The sequence below is a fragment of the Apteryx mantelli genome, chromosome 2 (assembly GCF_036417845.1).
Source record: "Apteryx mantelli isolate bAptMan1 chromosome 2, bAptMan1.hap1, whole genome shotgun sequence".
Classification (NCBI taxonomy): Eukaryota; Metazoa; Chordata; class Aves; order Apterygiformes; family Apterygidae; genus Apteryx; species Apteryx mantelli.
In genome coordinates, this window is record NC_089979.1 from 94159526 (window position 1) to 94181252 (window position 21727).

General features: G+C 38.7%; 1 long non-coding RNA gene across 4 annotated transcripts; it reads right to left on the reverse strand.

The window, feature by feature from the left end:
* Window positions 1–762: 762 nt before the first annotated feature.
* LOC106496960 (uncharacterized) lies at window positions 763–20884 on the reverse strand. Of its 4 annotated transcripts, none has more exons than XR_010883593.1 (4): window positions 20626–20884; window positions 18189–18279; window positions 5103–5253; window positions 763–1162 (listed from the first exon to the last, which is right to left on the reverse strand). It is a non-coding gene; the product is annotated as an uncharacterized lncRNA (long non-coding RNA). The 4 variants fall into 4 exon arrangements; XR_001294711.2 differs by lacking the exon at window positions 763–1162 and adding an exon at window positions 4815–4942; XR_001294710.1 differs by lacking the exon at window positions 763–1162 and having other exon boundaries at window positions 4967–5253.
* Window positions 20885–21727: the final 843 nt, after the last annotated feature.

A 21727-nucleotide genomic window follows, 5' to 3' on the forward strand; every position in this document is an offset into this window, starting at 1 on the left:
TAATTACCTGCAGAAACTGATCATATATGTAATTAACCTTTAAAAATCTGAACATGGAGAATTTAACAAAATCCCTGAAGAACTGCAAAGTCTTAGGAAGAGTTTATGTCCTAAAGAGTCTTGCAATAGTCACGGTGAAGTCTGTAGAAGATTATTAGTTAACTTCATTTACAACACAGCAGTGCTTCCCCCGTCTCACTTCTAGATATAATAACCATTCGTACTTTTGGAGTTTTTTTATGATATCCAAACCCCTTCTTGCTAAACACTAGTCTTTAATAATGTTGAAGTCCATTTTAGTGCAAATTCATTTGTACTAAATAAAACAAGCAAACAATGCTTGTACTGTAACGCAGGAAAGATGGAAATTAGCTGTAAGAATGCAATGAGGAGAAATGATGTGAATGCACTATATTTTTTCAATGAGAAGCTGGACAAAGCATGATCAAATATTATTGTCATTCCAATAGATGTAAGCTAGTCAATACACTATTCTGTCCAGAAACTGTTTTTATTCGGTTTTGTCAAATTATTCTGTCTTAACATATGAAAACACTTTTTCACTGTGAGGGTGACTGAGCACTGGAATAGGTTGCCCAGAGAGGTTGTGGAGTCTCCATCTTTGAAAATGGACACAGTCCAGGCAGCCTGCTCTAGCTGATCCTGCTTGAGCAGGGAGTTAACCATCTCCAGAGGTCCCTTCCAACCCCAATTATTCTGTGATTCTGTGATTCCTTAATCACGAAACACAAGAAACAGTTTTTAAGTCATTTTTATACTGGATCACTGTACTATACATTGCTTTATTTCAGCAACAATGGAGTCAGAAGTCCGGATGGAAGCTATAGAAGCTCCCGTTGCCAAAAGTTTATCCACTGCATTTATAACTTACATGTCGTAAAAGTATATTAATACATCTGAGTGCCTGAGGAAATGCGTACTTATGCTGGTACATTAAATTGTCTCTCTGAACTCCGTGGGTCAGATCCCCTCTCTTCTTTGTTCTTTTTGTGGTATAGAGGCTATAAAAACAAGCCATGTTCCTGCTACTGATAGCTGATGGAATTTTCTGCCTCTGCAGGGAAACATTTTCCTGGAGGAAACTTGGAGGCTGCAGCATCGTGTTGGTAGGAAGGAGGGCAGTAGGTGTACCAACCATCAGCTGAAAGGGTAAAGGGGTTTATCGTACATCAGTGGATTCTATACACATATTTTATGTTAAGCAGCACAGCAGTTACAGTGGTCCAGAGATGTGAATTCAAGGTTGTCCTTAGACTTGTACCAAAGTTGCTTCCAACCGATTCAGTCCTGAAGGATTATCCAGCCATTTGAAGTGGAGGGAGGAGTCAACTTGGGGTGCTATCAGCTATAGACCCAGTATTGCCATAATCATGTTAGCTTGCTGGGCCATCTAGGTTTGAGTGTACCTTTTTTACCTTTGCAGACCTCAAACCCATACCTGCTTCCTTATGATTTGGGTATCAGTCATTTTTACTTCCAAAATACAATGAATATGACTCTGCTTTCAATGCATCTTTTCTCTTCTGGCTTTTTTTATGAATTAAACTAAAGAATAGCCCTGTCTTTTTCTTTCTGTTACATAAATTTTCTTAGGAATATAAAATACAGAGATAACTACAATCTTGCTTTCATTTGTGCTAATGTCAAAAGTCCTGAAGAAGGAAAGGAAGGGAAGGAGGAAGAGAGGAAGAGAAGGAAAGGAGGGATGATTGTAAAGGAAGGAAGAATCAAGGGAGATGGGCATAGGTAATAGACTGTAGAAGGACTCTAACTTCACCTCAAAAAATCTGCTTGCTCTGGTCCATGACTAATATTTTCAATTATATGTTTTTCAAATCAGTTATTTGAAATAATTTTCTATCCTATAACTGGGCCTTTGAGTTCTCTTGATTCCCAGCATATTTGGACCAAAAACTAAAAATGCTTGCAACTGCATAATTCCTGGTGGAGATGGAATACAGTGCTTGTAACATACCCCCTATTGGCTTACAGATTTCAAGTAACAGGAGGCAGGTTCTTTTCTAGGTAAGTAGTTTCCAGGGGTTAACTAACCACACCAGAAAGTAGGCACATCATTTCTAGCTTGGTTTTGTTTACATTTACTTTCTATAAATTTGATTTCTGCCATTTTTTTCAGAGTTCAAGATGTCTCTTGTATGCCATGAGTTGCATTAAGCTTCTTTTTATAGAGATTAAATAGCATATTGCATCACTCACACTTACAGAGGTTTTACAGACTTGTGTCTCTTTTCTGAATTCTTTCCTAATACCAAACTGTTTGGTGTTTAGAGACTGGATAGGATTTTAGTGGCAGATTCCTCAAGGAAGAACCATCTTCCTATTGCTACTTGAAAACACTGGTCTTTACAGAGCTTTGCAATGCTGTACATTGTTCTAGGCAACTAGTCAACCCTTGCCCCTATTATTTTCCAATCTGTATCTGCAGAATGGACTAACATCACACTCACATTTTTGTCCAGATGAACGCACTGGAACTACTTGAGACAGCTCCCAATGGTTCACTGTTATCACTGTTCTTTGGTGATGCTGATCACCCATTAACAGTATTAGGATGAGAATCGAAAAACATTGATGTCTATCTGTGAAGCAGTTGGGTAGCTGTTACTGCACTCAAAAACATCTAAAAAAGTCTAAAAGAAATCTAAATTTACAGTAGTCCAAAGAGTCTCTTATAGGACCACTTACACCTATCTGTTCCTCTTTTTCTGAGGACTACTAAGTGGTACTCGCACAGTTCGCACTTAATTTCTTCTGTGAACAAAGGTATTTGTTGTTCACAAACAGAATAATTTCTTATTTGCTGTTTTTTTTCATTCATTATTTAATATTTTCCTTATTTAAAAGTTTTATTCTGGTTTAAATTATTTGTAAAACAGTCACATAGAAAGGCAGGCTATAAATGATTCTCCAACAGGCAAAGCAAATGTTTCATGAGCAGCTCCATGTGTTCACATGAACTACTCATCAGACAACAACCTGTAGCAAACAAACAGTGCAACACAACATGAATATTATTCATTTATATGTTGCAGATGAGTGCTCATGATTGATTCTCAAAGAATAAAAAAGGAGTGAATTTTGTGCAAATGAATAACTGAACCAACCCTCCTATCTTCAGTACAAACTAAGTTAGTTTAGAACAACCCACATTCAGCTGGAATGACGGTACTTAATGGAACATATTTCATGCTGAATAATTTGCTCAAGCAAAATTGTCTTCTGCTTGAATTGGCCAAGGTGTATGCACAGAAACAATGTAACAAAGGTGGAATCTCTAGAAAAATTTTTGGAGATCTGAGGAAATACACAAGTCACACATGACAAGCAGTATAGTCATAAAGTCATTCCTGCATTTAAAATACTGCCTAGTTTGTATGCTACATTTTTGCATCGTCCAAAGCACGAAAGAGAAAATTCTAGCTTAAAACTCTGCATGAACAGTCTGCCTGCCCACAAGGTATGAAAGGTACTATTTGGGTTTTGATATTCCACTGTCTATTATAGTGAAATATAAGGAACAAGAAGTATAAAATTGTATATTCTGGTAACTGGAGGCACCAGAGTGTGTAATTCATAAGCAACAAAACCACCGAGGAGCCTGTAAGATGAACATGGGGGAGTCACATGGGACTGTCTCTCTTTTTTAGCCCCCATCAAGATTTCATTTACTCCTCCTTCACCATTAATACTAACATCACCAGGAACTCAGTGTCAGGAGTTGTTAGCAACTGAATACTGCAGAGCTGGTTATTCAGTTCAGATGTATATCTGAGAAAATGTTTTGACCCTGAGAGAAGGAAAGGAGGAAAATAGGTGCATTTGTATTTGAGTATCTGTATAACTCCAACTTGTTTTCTTAGTACAGATGAATCTACCAGTGACTCTTGGCAGAAGCTAGCTTTTCTGACACTGAATACGTAGCTTCAAAGAGACCTTTGGCTGATAGCTACAACACAGAAAGCAATAGCACTTGACGGATGACTGAGACAATAGGGTCAAAAGACTTTGTCCTATGGTATACACAGTCTGATAGATGGATGGGTGGAAGAGAATCATTTTAACCTCCGTATATATTTGTCTTGTTTTGGTGTGTTTCTCAAGCTAACAAACACTTTTCTGGTTGTGTGTGTAGTGTGTGTAGTCTCTGCCTGTTTAGAGCACTAAGGGAGATGTTTGGTTTTCCAATCTTTTAGGTCAGGAAAGAGGGAAAGAAGTTATTTCTCAGGAAAGACCTCTCACGCCTTTTCTGCTGGTGTTACCCATTAAGCAAAAGAGTGCCAACAGTGAAATGCTACCTACTCTGCTTCTTTCCAGTTAAAGCAATACAGCACCTACACTCTTGCTTCACAGCTCAGACAAGCCATGGCAGATCCGCACCTGTATATCACCAATAACTATTAAAGGGAACAGGCAAATGTGTTGACTTTCTTCTCTTTAACATTCCTTTTTCAAACCTCTTTTGTTAGCTTCGCCCTCGAAAGAGAGCAAGGCGTGTGTGCAAACACTTGTTTTCCACATCAAGCCTGACTGAACAATTTCTCTGCTATTCTGAGCTTCTGGTGAACTGAAAATTACCAGCTGTACTGAATTGTGACAAACAGAGTGTGTGTGTGTATGTGTGTGTGTGTGTACACACATGTACATGTGCACTCTGCGGAAAAGGGAACAAAGAGATGGACAGATACTATCATATCTGATAAAATCAAACTCATTTTCACATTTATGACCCAATCTAGCATTTTAATTCAGTGAAATGCAAATGCAAATGTGCTTTGGACTATGAATATTTCTTGGAGCTCTCATATAAGTATATATGGAGCATACACAGAACAAGGAATTCTCTAATGCATTTCCTGGCTGAGACACGGTCAAAGTGCAGTCTTCATTGCAGAAACTGTATCTGAAGAAAAACAAATGTGTCACATGGCCCCTTCCATGTCAAAGTAAACCACAGTACCTATAAAATGCATGTGGCAACAATTCAGCTACCTAAATCCTTGCCAAAAATTGACTTCAATGGCCATCTACAACCAGCCAGAATACTGTCAGCCAACTCATACCATGTGTGCCTTGTAGGGTAGTGGCTTTTAAGGGACACCAGATTTGCCAACTTTTCTCCCTCTTTTCAGCCAGAATCCTCTTGATCATTCATGAAATGTAGTCACATCTAGCAGGAAGGAAATACACAACAGCCATCAGCACAGAGCACACCTAAGAAGAGAAAGTGAAGAATGTTTTTAGCCCCTGAATGGGAGCACTTTTTGTTGGCATAATTGAATTACTCAGACTGGGATGGATAATTACATCTTGCAACAACACTTTTAACAACACTTTCTGTGTATTACACCTACCTGGATACCTCCTGTTTCTGACTGCTCGGATAGTTAACTAAAATCTGTACCTGATTTTCTCAAAGGACATTTATAAACACTCAGTGAAAATTGCCCCTTTTCTGAACACCACTGTCCAGACCTTGTTCAGGGCAAGGACCTGGGCAAGCATTACAGGCTTCAAAAGTCAAAGACCTGATAGTAATTTGATCATAAATCATGATCAGATTGCTACTGCATGTGAACAGAAAAACTACACTGTAAGTGCAGTGAGCCCACTGCATCCAGGACAGGACATCTGTATTGTGCAGGCACAGCTGCATTGCAGTAAGTGTGTGGGAGACAAGAAGCCACCTATTTTTAGATCTGCAACTGAGTGCCTTCATTTTACCTAAGAGAGCCAATAGGAGTATAAACTAACAGTAGGCTCGTAGATGTAGGAGACATCATGAGAGTTGGCCTGCTCCAGAATCCACTGCAGTGGACTTTCCAGATGCAGTTCTTGTGTCTCTTGTGCAAATTCAGAATCTAAGGAAGATGGGCTAGAAGGCGGTCACTTATGAACTCAAAAATGAGGCAGACTACGATTTTCCCCACTGCTACTGCCTTTTGTTTTTCTCTGAGGATTTGCCAAGATCTGAGCTTCAATAGAGGTTTATATGCAACATCAGTGTGTCTGAGATTACCCCTATTCAGACAGTACACAGAGACTATGCTCTCTTTGGCAAGACAAACAGGAAGCAATGGAAGCCATTCTTCTGGGCAGAAAGCTTTAGGTGAGACAAACTGAAAGGATATAAGGGGAGAAAAAAAAAGGTGTAAAGAGAACGTAAATAAAAGGAAAGAAAGTGACTGGGAAGAGAAAAAAAGGATCAGAGTGGAGTAATAGGTAACAACCTGAAAAACAAGGAAAGGCAGGCAAAAGCAGCCCAGGTGCCTGGCAGCCATAAAACATTATGATTTTGCACATCAAACTGATATAAAAGATCAGCTAGATTTTCATAACTGAATTTGCCAGTGAGGGAAAAGAAAGAAGAAAGATCAGGCTCCAGAGAGCTGGGCTGAGGCTGGATGCAAGCTCAGTTCACAATAAAACTCTAGCCACGGGGAAAACTGGGTGCCAGTGTCTGAGGGGAATGCTAGCAACAGTGCTGTCAGTGACGGCACTATAATTACTGACCATCTGGAAGGTGGGGGGAGCTTCAGCAGAACACTTGCAAGTGAAAAGAAAGTGGTCAGCAGAGAACGTCCCCTTTCTCCCTTTGTCATCCACGATGATTTATAAACCTCTCTGCTGCTCTGTCTTGGTCTTTTAAGTGAAAGAATCCAGTTAGCTTTTTCATAATGGCAGAAGTAATTAAAAAGGTGACCAACTTCAGAGGAACATAAAACACACACAAAAAAGTCTGTCTCTTTAATGATATCCCCTACATACTTTACTGGCAGGGATTCTGCTAATCCAATACCTGTTAATTTTCTTTCTAATTAAGGCTATAGCCCACCAGAGGCTGTTTTATACCTAATTTCTTGGGGTTTTATTATATGGCTCAACTGTCAGCCAACCACTATATGCATCATGTGATCCTGGTTAAGATCTTTCAGGCATTACTGCACACCAAGGCCCTTGGAGAGAACGTGCCACTACAATTCGTGAGTCACCCGTTCTTGCTTTGCCTAGGTCTTGTCATGTGTGTGCTTGTCAGGATTCATCTCCATCTCCATTACCCCTGGGGCAGAAGTCATAGTTTGTTTCTGCTCACTTGTCTGATTTTTAGCAGATCACATTCCCATCTTCAGAACCTTAAGCAAGTGCCCTCTTTTGAGAATTTAAGGTGGAATTCTCAGTGCTGATCAAATTCAACTCAAAAACATCTTTTAATTGACAAGAAATATCCTCAGTTCAACCATCTTCCAAAGCTGAGGAAGACTGCTATACAAAGGAAGAGAATTAGATTAAAACTTCTCTTTAGAGTTACCAAAATTTCTTAACTGTTTTCCTCATCTTTCCTCATCTTTCCTCATCTTTCTTTCTTTTTTATATATTTACTTTCAAGACTTTAAAATTAAGATGATGGCTGAGGCAGATGTTTATTTGTCTGAAATAGTTCTGAGATCTTTATTAATTCCTTTTTTTGCCAGAAAAGTTTGTAACCAAATTATGCACCAGTTAAACAATTAGCTGGGAAATTAAAAGGAGAAAAATCAGGAAGTAGATCACAGATAAGCAAAGCCAGTGGTGCTTTAGTGACCTGTACTCTCTGCCAATAAAAGAACATTTCATTAAGCCCCTGTATACCAGCCCAGGGGACTGACAAATTTTTGTCAGATCCGTTGTCCTGCCTATCCAAGTCCACAAAGGCCTTAATTCTGTTGCCAGCAATTCTCATGACTTTGTCAGTGCAATTCTTACAGAAACAGGATAATGGAAACTCTTGCCTTCTTCTGCAGTGGAAATAAACATCGGGAAAGTCCTGCCCTCCCCACTGCTGTCTGCTAGGATTTTATTGAAAGAAAGAGAAAGTGCAAGGTCAAGATAATGGTTGTTGAAAATATTCAAAATAATCTTCAAAAATAAAAAATCTTCAAAACTAATTATAAATTAATTCATATATCTAAACAAACTAATGCCATACATATAGCCATACATCTAATAGCTTTCAGCGTGTCCATGGATGATTGGACTCCAAATAGCTCAAATGAAAAACAATTATTCTGGGTTTGGTTTTGTCCACAGCAGCATAGAGAGTCAAAGACAACCTTCAGTGATATTTGGCTGGGAAAACCAAAGGAATTAGAATTCCTAGATTGGGAAATTCATAGCAAAGTATCAGCAAGAAAGCCAGCTCTCTGCCTACTCTGTATAAACATATAAGATGCAGCTAACAGTGCAGAAGAATTAATGATTTATACTCCATCTCTGCAATGGAGGACTACTAGCCTTGTTCCAAAAACAAATAAACTAGGGCACCAGGCAATCTGTTGCCTCTTTTCCACCCCAAAAAAGAAATTATCCCCAACTGAAACTATATACTTAGCTGAAAATGTTCTATCTTACCTTTCTATGGAATAACCAAAACCATAGCAAAATGTGCAACCCAAACTCTGCTAGCAACAACCTCACAAAATGAAGAAGCTTCAGGTGGTGGGAGGAGTAAGTTGCATTGGAGATGTGATATTATAACCATATTTTTCTGATCATGCAATGGCAAGTCTAGCTAGTTCTCTAGAAGGGAAGCCTTGCACAACACAAAAATTTAGAGGGTGGAGTTCACACTGTGCACAATTAAATTATGCATCTCAGTGCCACCCACTGCTAGGTAGGCCTAACATATAAACTTTTCTGAAAGACCATGAACATATTGATGAAGGTCAGGTCCACTGGTAGTGTTTAAATAGAACTGTTTAGATTCTTGACCAGGAATCTCTAACTCAGAGACTGCTGAGAAATATGGAGGAAGGATGTAACAAGGGAGGAATCGCTTTAGAAATGGCCTGCACTTATATTCTTCCATGGGCACCTCCTGTTGGCACCTCTCAGAGACAAGATGCTGAGCTGGATGGAACTTTGCTTCTGCCCAGAACACAGTTCTGCTCTCTACACACCTGTCACTGGTATCGCCTCTCCCTTTCAGCTCTGTTTCCACACAATACTCCAGTCCCTGGCCTCCTTAAGAGAGACTGCAAGCATCAAGGGACATTACTGCTGATGCAATCATCAATGACTGCTGCTGGAAATCCATGCAGAAATGTGTGCTGTGCATAGGAAAGTAGACAACAACAATACCCAGCTCTCCTTCCCACTCTCCCTTCCTCCACTTGTAACTGAAAGGCAAGGAATCCAAGCCCCACTATCCCGTCAGAAGGATATTTCCATTCCTTGGGGAAGGGACTAGCAAGGGCAAGCCATGCAATAGTGGCACATCTTGCATAAATGTGTTCATACCACACATGCAAACACTGATGTATGCATATAAATGGCTGGTTGTAGCCAGAACCTTTTGGGTGTGCAAGAATTAGTGAGAAGGGTAGATTTCAGTTCATGTACACATGCTGGTCAAAATTATGATACTTTGTTCCCTCTAATTCAGGAGCTGTCAGGAACTAATCTTCCTCTCTAAGAGAGACAGAAAAAGGTCAGACAGTAGAAGGTCCTCTACCCTTTAAAGAGGATCTGCAGCCTTGCATCTCTGAGGTGTGAGGTCTCCTGGGATCCCAAGCAGCCTGCCCCACACTTTGCTCAAACACAGAGAATTCCTCAGTGGTCCAATCTGGTTTTTACACTTCAGATATAACCTCCAGTTTTCAGGGAGCAGCAAGGGCTGGATGCTCCTTACTGGATGGCAGCTGAGCATGATAACACAGCTGGCAGGACAGGGGCGGGAGATGTCACCCAGGTTCAGCCAAGAGTCCACATCACCAGACAAGTTTGTGGTGACAAGGCAGGTCCGAGGTCAAGCCAGGAGCGCAAGCCAGCAAGTCAGGGACAGGTCCGATGTTGATAATCAGGGTCAGAAACAGCCAAGTGATAACGTGGCAGGTCTATAGTGACGAGGTAGATCCAACATTGAGCTGGGAACTCAATCCTCAGGTCAGGATCTTGATCAGCAGGGTCCATGGCCAGGCATGACTGCAACGCAGCTGGAGCTGGAGACAGGCACAACTACAACATAGCTTGGGCAGGGATTGAGCTGAAATGGACCCACTGGGACCATGGGCAGTGGGTGTGATTGGAGGTTCCAGGTGAGGTTGGTCAGGGCACTTAAGGCCTATTAGTGCACTCAGGACCCTGACACAATTTTTCTTGGAGTTATATGTCAGAAGAGGTGAGAAAGTGCCAAGAAACTTTGGCTTGAGTCAGGGAATACCCAAAGAACTAATGAGCCCCAGATGTTTCATCAGGACTAATACCACAGGAGTGTCAGACAGGCTCAGCCATTTCCCGTCCCATAGTTTTACCCCAGAACATTTAAAAATCAAACAAATAACAATTAGAGACACTCTGCAGCGACCATGCCCAAGAGAAGAAGCAGCCAGCCAACATGACATTTGCTTTCCTCACACTCAGAAAAGCCAGCAGCAAATAAATTCTTAAGGGAAACTAAAAGGAAAATTAAAGACTTTGAATTGCGCTGGATTTAAAAACTGTAAAACTTAGCACGAAGTACTCTCTTAATACAGTGTTTTCATAACACATGGTTTATATGCAAGAGCACAGAGCCTTACCTTTGAATTTTTCAGCTTTTGTTGTTTTCAAGTTCATCCTTAGGATTTTGATCATGACTTTTTTTATTGAATTTCTTTACAAGAAAACAAATAGCTGGGTGAGCACTGGAACTAATGCTGCCTAATTTTGAATGGTTTTTGGGCTTGTGGTAACTGACTTTTTAACTTCTTAACCCATTATTAAAGACCAGAGAAAGAGAATCTACGCAGGAAAGAAAACAGCTGAGGAGTAGAATCTCCACTGTATAGTCAGCCGTAAGCTCTGAATGAAGCATTTCCTGTGGCTGGGCTTTCATAACAGCTCTTTTCCCTGTGGTTTCTCTGACAGATAATAAGCAGCTATTTTCCCTTCATGAGGATTAAGAGGATCACTCTTTTCTACTCTGTGCTGAATTTTATGGAATATCTAGGAACACAATATGTTCAAGATCTCTGGCCCTCTATCAGATCTCACTGAAACTGGCCAACACATACAAAAGACGGATGCACACACAAAGAAAGGGAAAGAAACAGAGAGCAGAACTGCATGAGTCTCATTCCTTAGGAATCCAAGCTAAAGGGAAAAAATGTCAATCACATGATAATCACGTTTTGATTCACTTTCACAGGCAGGTTGTAAAAGCTCTGTAAGAAAAGAAAAGTGTGTTTTCTGAGGGGAGGTATATATAAAAATAATAATAAATAAGATATCATCATGCTGTATTTCCATGTAACATGAACATCAAGCTGTTTTACAGACATTGAAAAATTAGCTCATGCCTCATCTGTGAAATAGAAGAATAGTAACATTTATAAAAAGGATTATTACAAAGGTTTAGAGACTTGCACAAGATCAGATAGTCAGTCCAATGTAGACTTGAGAATACCTGAACGTTAATGCCTAAAACCATTACAAAGTGAAAATAATTATATTTTTATTCTGTTGCTCTGCCAATAACAGAGAAAAGACAGAGAAAAGAATGGGGTATTGCTTCATAACATTTGACAAAACAGAAGACTGGCCAGCAGTTTTTGAAATCTTTATGGATTATGGAAGATACAAGTAATTCCCTGACTTTTCTTACAGTTTACATGGTATCTAGCAATAAAAGAATCATGGGATATATCATCGAGTATTTATTCATGCTTCATCTCCAAACTGTAATAGTCCTCTCCTGTTCCCCTTTTGTGTAGCATATTATAGAAAATATGTCTGGAAATGGTCTCAAAAAGTAACATAGTTCCTCCTTTTAAGCCACATCCAGCCATTCCTCAGAGATATTGGCCTAAAACAATCGTAAATGTCTCTTTTAATGAAGGAGATCTAGCAGCTTTCCCAGGCTTCAGTGTTCAGTATTGGAGTACCCTTTAAAATTTTCTCTCTTGATTTGTGACCTGAGTCTCCTTTACTGCAGTTTAGGCCCATTACTTATTGTCCTGTCCATTTTGGATGCTCTGAGAAATGACTGTTCCTACCTGCGGCAACAATTTGCATACCTGAGGAATGTTTCTCCTGTCTTTATTCGGAGTTCTCTTCTTTCTCTTCTTCAGGCTAAACAAACCTAATTCTTTTTTTTTTTTTCCCTTACTGGTCAGAGTTTCAAGGTCTCTAGTTATTCTTTTTAATCTCTGCAGAGTACTTGCAATTGGCCCACATCTTTTCTGAAGTATGGTGCCCAAAACTATATGAAGCACTCCAGCTGAGACCTCTCCATCATCCATTCATCCAAACACACATTTTGACATCTCCAGATGATTGCTTTGGGTTTGTTTTAGTCTTGTGCAAGCTCTGGCAGTATGCAAAGATATACTTATTTGAAAAAAAAAAGGCAACAAATTAAAAAACTGAAGGAGTAAAACTTATTATGAGAGATTGTGAGACACAATCTGTCAGAACTGAATTACAGTGATATAAGGGGTTATTACTAGGAATAATTAGAAGTTGAGAAAACAAAAGTATAAGCTCCTCATTTCCTCCTGATTGGCACCCTACACTACAGCAAACATTATAGATGGCCATGAGCTCCTTTAAAATTCACAAGACTTCCCAGCCATGCTTTCATTGCATCCAATTCCCTGCAGAAGCCAATCCCCCATTCCCAGTGTGATAATACTTGAAAATTTTCTTGCAAATGTTCTTCAATGAATCTCTGGAGTTTGTTCCTCATGTTTTGCAAGCCAGCCCAGCACGACCTCTTAAACAGCAGAACAATTGTGAAATCCCTATATACTATCTTTCTATATCAACTGGGTCGACTGTAGATATTGTGCTGCAAATAACTATCTGTGCAAAGAAGAGGATAAAGACTGAATGCCTTCATTGGTTTTCACAAATGATATTTCAGTGAGTCTCTGAAAATTTATGGGAACTGATTATTTCTTGACAGGACAGCAACCTATTTTAATTCAATAAAAGTTGGGGACGTTCTATGTGGAATGAGATTCCACAGTACAGCCATGATTCCTGAAATTCTGATTATTCACATTACTGTTCAACCTAGCTGCAAGTTACTACCCATAAAGAACTGCAGATGAGAATTCTGACCAGCTATACTAAGTGGAGCTAACAATAGAAGATTACCTGTTAGCAGGAATGTAATGCATATTAAGCCGTATCAGCGCATCCAAGGATGGGATAGTTTTCAAAAAAAATATTGGTACAGTCACCACCAAATACTTGCTAATCTTGCTCCAAAACAAAATCTGTGTTTGCAGGGCACTTTCTAAAAGCTCTTGGCAGCTTCTATGATCCACAGTTCTGTGACAACTTCGTCATAAAGAAAGTGCTGCAGCCACAGACCCTGGAAGCCTATTCCAGGACTTCTTAAATCAAAATCTAAATCCCATTCTGTGATGGTGAGACTTGTAGCTTTCAGAGCCTCTCCCTCCCAGGGCTTTCAGACTTACAGCTTTGGGAATCCTTAGACTGGAGGAACCCAGTCCCAGTATTTGGGAACCCAGAGTTTGGCAGTGTGCCTCTTGGATCTCCCCTGAAACAGCCCACTTATGAAGTACCTGCTTCTCCGTCCAGCCATCATCTCAGACAGAATTCTGCAGAACACCTGCCTTTTAAAATAATGAAAAATACTTGGAAAAAATGCTCAGGATCAATAAAAACTTAATTGACCAAAGCCTATTTTACTGACAAATTTCAGACTAAGATTTGATCTCAAAAGAGGCAATTTGTACATATACATTTCATTTACAGAAGTGATCTTTCCGCAGCAGCCCAGTGTTCTCTCTGCCTCACTTCAGAGCTGGAGGGACAATACAGGCAGAAGAGGAAAAAGTCAAGTATTCATAATTCCAGTCTGCTAATACCATAGTGGCCCTAATTTTCTGAGTGACAGTTTTCAAAGGGCCTGAAATTTTTTACACCACATTGAGAAAAAACATGGTGGTAATGAATGTTTATACATTTATGGCTACACTGAGATTTCTCTCTATAAAAGCACCTTCTATTCAAAGTAGTATAAGCTCCATGCATCTTTCATGGCAGTTTTGAGCCAAGATCAAAAGAACTATTGATCTTCCTGTGCCTCATGTATCATGCCTACCAGTCTTTCACGCCCTTCTTCTAAAATCTCGGTCCATAGCTCCAGATTCTTTCTCTGATCAAGGATTAGGCCCTTTAACCATATCTACATTGAATATAAAACAGCCTCTGGTGGGCTATAGCCTTAATTAGAAAGAAAATTAACAGGTATTGGATTAGCAGAATCCCTGCCAGTAAAGTATGTAGGGGATATCATTAAAGAGACAGACTTTTTTGTGTGTGTTTTATGTTCCTCTGAAGTTGGTCACCTTTTTAATTACTTCTGCCATTATGAAAAAGCTAACTGGATTCTTTCACTTAAAAGACCAAGACAGAGCAGCAGAGAGGTTTATAAATCATCGTGGATGACAAAGGGAGAAAGGGGACGTTCTCTGCTGACCACTTTCTTTTCACTTGCAAGTGTTCTGCTGAAGCTCCCCCCACCTTCCAGATGGTCAGTAATTATAGTGCCGTCACTGACAGCACTGTTGCTAGCATTCCCCTCAGACACTGGCACCCAGTTTTCCCCGTGGCTAGAGTTTTATTGTGAACTGAGCTTGCATCCAGCCTCAGCCCAGCTCTCTGGAGCCTGATCTTTCTTCTTTCTTTTCCCTCACTGGCAAATTCAGTTATGAAAATCTAGCTGATCTTTTATATCAGTTTGATGTGCAAAATCATAATGTTTTATGGCTCCCAGGCTTTCTCCAGGCTTTCCCTTCCTTTCTTCTTTAATGTTTCCTAAAGATCTTCGAGGTCAAAAGTAGAATGAGACACAGTATTCCACAGTTGGATTCCTGCAGATGGTAAATTCATGAAGTTGTATCATTCTTTGCTCCATCCACTAAACAGAAGCCATGAAAGATAGCAAATTGCACTGCAGCATTCTTGTAGAAGTGACACAGGTATGTCACCAGAAAATAAGAAGGTAATTTTCTACACAATACTTCCTATTTAAAGGCCTTTTAGATTTTTTTTGATTTGTTGCTGTTTGAAACAGATCCTCCAGCTTGACTGAGATTTCATATGTACTCTCTTAAATACCCACTCATAACATCTTCCAATCCTGTCTTCACCAGTGCTACAAAATAATAAGTCCATCCAGACGTGATCTTCAAATCATCATATCCTGTCAGACAGCCAGACCAAAATGATGGTGACCACAAAAGCCAGCACAGCTTAACTATCAAGTTGCACAAATAATACTATATATTAGTTGGAGCTATGCATATACATGTATTCCTCTTACATCAGCAGACAGGCTGGAAGAAATCGTGCAGACCAGAGAAGGAAGGAAGGCTAGGCTAATAGTTATTGCACTGAGAAAGGGAGACAGTGCTGTGAATAAGATAAACAAAATGCTTTGATTCAGGCCCTTTGTCTAAAGGCCTATGAAAAGAAACAGAAGACTGGGTAAAGAAGCAATTGTCAGCCCTGCAAAATGCAAGTTAAGTTTTAGAATACCGATGTGCAATTTTTTTCCAGTCAACACAGTGCCAGTACCAAGGCATTCCCTTGTGGAGCCATAAAGCGTAGAGCAAGGTGGAGGAAAATGATGGATGCATTGTTCCAAATCTGAGCTTACTTCACTTTTTTTTTTTCCTTCTTTTTCTGTTTATATAACATTAAGGCAATTAAGTTAATGCTTCTGAGAAAGGTCTTGATCTGTTCTGATCTTTGTAATCCATTTTTTGATTGAAAAAATTACAATCCCATCTATTTATTCCTATACCAGAATGCATCAGTTGTCTACAGACCCTAGCTCACACACGATGGTGTGTCAGTAGCTCTATATTGAACAGAAACCACTAAAAAGGAACAGCTATCATCGAAAGGTGACTGAAGTGCTCCTCTAGACAACTACTGTGTCAGTGTTCAGTAATCTGGAATAAATATAGGTTAGACTGTCAGACTGTAAAAGAAATTGAGGCCAGTCAGCCACATTTTCAAAAACAGCTTAGCAATGTCATATATTAATAGAGAACAAATTTTTATAGATTCACCTCCTCCTTCCTTGCATGTTACCACTGACAAAAACCCAAACTGTCCAAAAATATCCAGTGGGTAGCATGGTGTGGATTCATCTTCATGCATACAACACCTCCCACTTAAAAAAAGTAGTGTTTCATTGAGATACAACATTCATACCAAAAGTGACCTCCTTTCACAGCTCAAGGGAGACAGTGCAGTTTATTGTGAGTAGACTAGGTTGGAAACTGTTTAACATATTTTTGTACCAAAATCCACATTTCTAGAAACCAAAAGTTTTAATGGAAATATACTAGTTTTCTTGAAAAAGGTTTTATAGCTCCAGAATCAAAACACCAGAGAGAGAGGGAAAGAATTTATTCTGTATCTTCTACATCCTAGATGAAAGTTATAAATTCCATAACCTCTCTTTTTTCTCTCCTTATTCTATCACTCTTCAACTCCCACAAAAATTATCAACATATTTTAATTTCTTTCAGTTTAGATGAAATGGGTGTTGGTGGAAAATAATTTTTTTCTCCCAGTGTTAGGAGGGGAGATCAAATCAAGGAAAAAATGGCAAATGCTAGACATTTCTAGAGCAAGCAGAACTGCTTGTCAGAATAAAGCAATTAGAAGATCCACATCCCCGTTTGCTTCACCTGATACTAAAAATTAAATAAAATATCAAAAGTTCCAGTTGGACAAAAGGAGAATTTCCTAGCTGGAAAACCTGCCATATCTTAGACAAATACAAACATCAAAAGCAGCCGTTTTCCATCAGAAGCAGTCGTTATTGACTTCATGGGTTGACTAATTGTCTAATTTTTCTTTTTTTATATATAGATATATCAATATATACTTGTATAATTTGGTGTTTTCATATACCTAAACATAAATTTCTTTCTGTGCACAGTAATGATTATTGGTATTTCACCACTAAAAAAGTTATGAGAGAGAAAATCGTGATGCTGTGATTCTTTTGACCCTTCCCTTACTGATGCAAATTTAAAATTACTTTTAACCTTACTGTTGTTACAGTCTACAAACACACTCCAGAAGACTTAGTGTAACATTTTTTTATACCATTACCACAACTAATAAAAAAGACTGGAATGCATTTTAGTTCTACAGCTGTCTAAGCAACGAGGGGCTGATGTTCCCAGAATGGGAGGCAACCCTTCATTTCTGCAATTTACTTTTCTAAGGTAAAATCCTTGACCCAGTGAAGTCATTAGAACCTTCATTACTGATTTCAATCTTGCCCTTTCTTCTTATACAGCAGAAGAAAACTCTTTTCCAAAAAAGGTGAAATAGGTTGGGAAATACTGGGAATGTAAAAAAAATTTGTTTGTACCACAGCTTTAACACTAAGATAATTAAACACATTTTCCACAGACTCCCTGAGAAAAAAGTATTCCTTCTCACTCTAAAATGGAGTAGATTAAAATGTGTTTTTAAATTAGTATTACTCATTTTTTATATAATAAGGAATTTTTCAACATATTTTGCCAGCTTTTAAGCTATCATAAACCCACTGAACCTGTTTTTCTCACTTTGTCCAAATCTCCTGGAGGATATCAATTCAAGTTCAAAGTTTTAGATTCAATCTTCAAAGACTTTCATTGTCTGGGAATTCCTTTGTTAAATATCTCCTTATAACTATGGAAAGATTACTTGTGTAAGGACAGAGTATTCTCAAAGGACCATCTAAGGCTAAGACAATTCTCCAAGAAATTGAGATCATCACAAATCTCATTACCTTCTTCTACAGGGCACTTTGAGCTTGCCTCATAACAGCATATATAAACAGCAACCTGTATTTAAAAAAATAATATTTGAATGTAATGGGCATTAAAAATATACTGCCTCAGTAATGGCAATAATAACAGCAAACCCAATTCTCTTAATACAAAATCGAGACTATATCATTGCTCCTGTTGTAAAAAGGCCAGACTTCTATTTTGGAAAAGCTTTTCATCTTATGTAACCTATATCTAGCAATGACTCTACAGCTGACAAAGCCTTTGAAGCGGCAAAACCCCACTCCATGTGATAAGATGTGGGACAAAATAGTGATGCAAAAAAAGAGGGATAAATATAGCTAAACATACCACTCAGAACACAGAAAGCTGAGGCAGGTGTTGTCAACGCTGTCAGCTTTCAGGTTCCTTCTTTCAGATTTTCCAGCTCCCTTCCTGAACCCTGCTTAAAAAACAAGGAAGAATAAAATAAGGAGTGGCTATGAGACTTTTGGTTTTAAATCCATAATAACAAGTGTTTTGAAAGGCAATTTAAAAATGCTGCTTACTGGTTTAAAAAATGAAATAAATGCCTTGGTTTTGTTTTCTAGAATTCATATCTTTGCTCTGCAAGATTAGGAAAGACAAGAGAATTTCTAGAGGACAAAACAATAGTCTTAAAATTTTTAAGCCTTAGGTAAAACATGTAAAAAATACAATTAAATATTTTATACAAATGTATCTAAAAAATTTCTCACTTGTAAACCAATGGTCTAAAAGAAATTTTAACATGAAAACACAGAGTTTGAACTTCTTAATGAAGTCTCCAGAGGCAAGAGTATCCAAAGTTGTGTCATTTCTGTGAGGACTGAAATGGGAAAATCCCCGCCATTGTGAGAAAGTTACAAAAATAGCTAGCATTGGCAAAGGAGAGTCAACTGACTTTAGTAAGCGAGGGAAATACTGGCAGGCATAAACTGTGACCTCTAGCAGTGATATTCTTGTTTCAAGACTTAGAGGTCTACACACACAACCACCTATTTTTGTCAGAGTCTACTCTTGCTGCAATCCTCCCCCGGGCAGCCAGCCAGTGCAAAATCTCTCCAGCACAGAAGCCCCACTTAAGCCGTGGGTTTAGCAGGAACATAAATGAAGGGAGTGGTTCAAAATAACCTGCCCTTACATGGCAATCATATTTCAGAATTCCCAGGCTATGGAGAAAAGGCATTTGCAAACAGCAAAGTCTCTAGTCTTGCTTTTTCATACCATCTCCTTCTTCTTGGAAAAGGAAACCTTGGGCAATTTCTGTAAAAGGAGCAGTAGCAATATGGGAAAGGGGTTTGCTTTTCCTTAAAATGTCTTCCTATGCCTGTGCTAGCAGTAGCTGAGCAGTGGCACACACTCCTTCCAGTTCTCAATAATGTGAGAGCAGGCGGCTATATACTCCTGGAACCTTGCATTCGCTTTGCAGATGGTGAGATTTTTCTTTATGCCTTCGTCTTTTCTGCTAGTTCATAATCTGCCCCCCAGCTTCCCTGGGGCCAAGGAGAAGGGGATGATCTTTATATAGCTCTTCTCGGTGACTGGGTGAATCACAGAGTAACATCTAATCCCTCCTGCACTCTGCAACTATGTAACATCCCAGAAGATTAACAAACCAAAGAAAATAAACTGCAGTTTTAAATATAAAAATCAAGCAGAAAGAATGAGCACAGTTAGAAGTGTCACCAGTTTCCACCATAAAACTCAAATGGAAGAATTAAACAAAACAAAGGTAATAAAAGAAAACAACCAGAGTCCAGGGAGGGTGCAAAGACCTCCTAAAATGGCCAAGATGTTATGTTCTTCATCTTGGCATTTTATTTTTCCTTAGCTTTTGAAAAATGATATTCAGTAGATGTTGGGTGAATCTATTGCATGATTTGTTATTTTTTTATTGGAGAGGGTAAGGAGCCATGTTTTTTTAAATGTTTGACCACCATGTTTGGTATCTGAGCTGTATCTCATGCACTGTTTGTCATTTCACACCACTTAGAACAAATCCCAGCTGGCTGGAGTCCTAGTCCTGTGGACTGTGAGTCATGGATATTAAATGACTATCATGTGAGCTACTGCATGCTGCCATGGTTAGTGTATGACACTGTAAAGTTGTGCAGTATCTTATCACAGGAGATCATCAATGTGAATATACAGTTTGAACAGGGAGCACTTCAATAACAGCCTAAAATAAAACATTTGTTTTAGCAAGAAGCAAGAAAGGAATAGGGATATGTGCAACTGGAAAAATATATAGTGCTTCCTTGTGTTTCAGGGGATCAGTAAGGCACAGGAAATCAGCTTCTGGTCCTGTAATAGCAGAACTGAGGCAAGGGTGGAAAAGATACTGTCTGTAACAGAAGAGTTTGTAAGAAACTTTTAAGTCTTTTGAAGGAAATCCTGTAGTAGACTTTTCCACGGATAATTATAACCTAGTCCAACCTTATTAAGGTGTCCCACCAGGATAAGGAACCAAATGCAAGCCTGTTTCAGAGTCTGATTCTTGGGAACAAGAATAAATTCTAGAATTGACTAAAATATCACCTCCCAGTTCCCCATTTAAAAATAAATGAATGAGATTTCTTTCACTGGTGTGGGACTGACAGTCCTTGAAATAGACTGTTTTGGTCTAGTAGTAGCCCAAATTAGAAGATTTACTGAGCAACACATTTCATGCTAATCAGTATCATGCAGGAAATCTGTACTACAAATCAGACTGGAAAAATCTTGGGGCAATGAGGAAACATTATGTTCAAAAATTAGCATTTCATACCTGGATTAGTGGTTTTATTCCATCCTAATTATGAGGTGGGTAAGTTCCTGTCATCAGTGATAAAACGAAAATCCATTTTAGACAACACACAGGAAAACTCTGTAAGAATTAGATACAATAGCTCATTTCCATCTTCATTAGCAGGAGTAAGTTACTGAAGTTGTTGTTATCCAGTGAGAAAAGTATTGTTATCTTCTGCAGGTTACAATGAAATTATGTAATGCTGTCAAAGATTCATACGAGTCTATAATGTCTCAGTCCTCCGTCACAACTCCAGTAAAATGACTTCACTAGCTGCCAGCTCCAGCTTAGATCTGTTTTTCAGTCTTGCATCTGTTTCTCTTCCTTTTAACAGCTACCAGCTCCTTGCCACTATCCAGTGATTAGCAGATTTCCCTGCCTTTGCTTATATTTCCATCACATCATAACAGTGCAGTTAGCTCTCATAGGGTCAGCAGAGTCAAGCATTCATAGCTTGCACTTTCTATGAGTTTTCAAGCACCAAGGCATTTTAAATGTATTATATTTCTTGAGTTAAGCATTGAAGACCTCTGCATTTGAAGCCTGTTTATGGGTCAGAAGAGACAGTTAAAACTCACTACTGTTTTTTTTATATAGCAGTCCTGGATTTTAAAGAGATACATATGACTTGAATCAGAGGGGGAGAATTTATTCAAACTTATCCAGACTTAATCAAAAACACCATAAGAAAGTGGCTAGCCAGTCATATCAGGGGAAAATTAAAGCTGCTAATACGTTGTATTTAAGTTATTGTGACTGTTAGAAAAAAGTCAAACACTACATTGGGCAGTATTAACAAAAGTATCATTTTAAAAATACAATTATGTCATTAGAGATAGCACTGATCTTGCATTCAATTTTTTAAAATATGCAGACAAAATGGAAAAATGCTATAGAATTCAGAAGAGTTTGAGAGAGATCATCTTCAACCATGGAGAAGCTTTCAGGAAAAGAAAAGACTAAGGGGAAACAGGATTATTCACAAAAATATAAATGTATGTTAGATAAGAGATAAATCAGTCTCATTAATCAATGGGGAAGACCAGGAAGTAATCAAGTAAAGTATTAACATGAAAAATGT